At 34.7% G+C, this 1,353-nt stretch overlaps 1 protein-coding gene across 1 annotated transcript in view; it reads right to left on the reverse strand.

Moving 5' to 3' along the window:
* DNAH5 (dynein, axonemal, heavy chain 5) overlaps window positions 1–1,353 on the reverse strand; it is a 291,357-nt gene that overhangs the window by 249,123 nt on the left and 40,881 nt on the right. The gene's annotated exons all lie outside the window — the stretch shown is intronic.

Consider the following 1,353-nt stretch of genomic DNA (forward strand, 5'->3'; position numbering starts at 1 on the left):
TCCTCTTCAAAGTCATTTCCATTTAAACATCAATTCCAATCTCTCCATGGACAAAAGTGTATAAACTACACAACTTCTTGAATCAAGTTTACTAGTTGAAACCATCTACTCTTTCATGTTGTATAACTACAAAATTAGTTCTTATTTAGAGAAGTATGGAAAAACTACATTACTACATTTCGACACAGTAATTTAAAAGATTTGGGGACCTGTGAAAATCCTATTCTATGATTGGATTTAATGATCACTAAAGAGTCTTAAGTTAAATAAGTAAAATAATTAACTGAGACCTTTAAACCAATCAGTCGAACTCAATCTAATTAATCATTTACTTGACAGATATTTATTGCACATCTATTATGTGCCAGTAAGCTCTAAAGATATAGAATGAACAGAACAGACAAATGTTACTGCCCTCGGGTAATTTATATACTTGGTGGAGAACAGGGGTGAGAATATGTTAGTCACAAATAAATGGTGATCATTTCAGACAGTGATAAAACGAGTAGTGTGACACAGAGTGATTGAGTTGAAACAGAGGTTGAAGAAAACTGAATTGAGAGGGTCATTTAAATGAAGATCTGGAGGCCAAAGAACAAGTAATCATGTGATGGTCCAGAGGCAGAACTCTCCAGAAAAAAAAGGCTCTGCAAGCCCTAAGTGGGCTGAACTACTCACCTGTGTCCGAAGATTATCAAACAAGAAAAGAGCAGAGGAGGAAGCTGGTGGTGGGGTGGGCAGGGCCTCAACAACTATGCAAAAAATGCAAAATTCGTTTCTGCAGATGCCATTTTGAGCTCTTAACATTGGCCCTAATACATGAAATCCTTACTTTATGCCTTCATGCACCATCCACATTTTATCTCACTGCCCTCTGGTGTGTCCATGTTAACCAGTATTTCACTTCATACTTTCTAAGCAATTTCCCAGTATTTTTATCAGGTTAGAACAGACTTCTTACCTGTATGTTGACAGTTCAACTTCATATTTGAAAATAAACTTTGACATATATGTTCCAAAGTTATTTTTTCATTAAGAATAGAAAATGATTTGTAAGATTGCAAACTGAAAAATAAATGAACGTATTCCCTCTTTGTCTTGAAAAACTGCCACTTTCAAAGTACAAATTAACCACTTTGCAGATGACACATGGCCCACCTTAAATGTGTCCAGCTATACGAAGGTCTTTCTTTTTCTCTACCAAAACTTGGTATACTCAAGCAATGAAAAAGATTCCTTATATTGGGCTAACATGTTAGAGTACAAAAATTAATATGTGGCTGTTAATTATATGATCCTTTTCAAATTCAAGTACAAAAAATAATTTAAGTTTTTGTGTCACTGTCCCCAAAC

The sequence above is a fragment of the Propithecus coquereli genome, unplaced genomic scaffold (assembly GCF_000956105.1).
Source record: "Propithecus coquereli isolate 6110/MARCELLA unplaced genomic scaffold, Pcoq_1.0 Scaffold100, whole genome shotgun sequence".
Classification (NCBI taxonomy): Eukaryota; Metazoa; Chordata; class Mammalia; order Primates; family Indriidae; genus Propithecus; species Propithecus coquereli.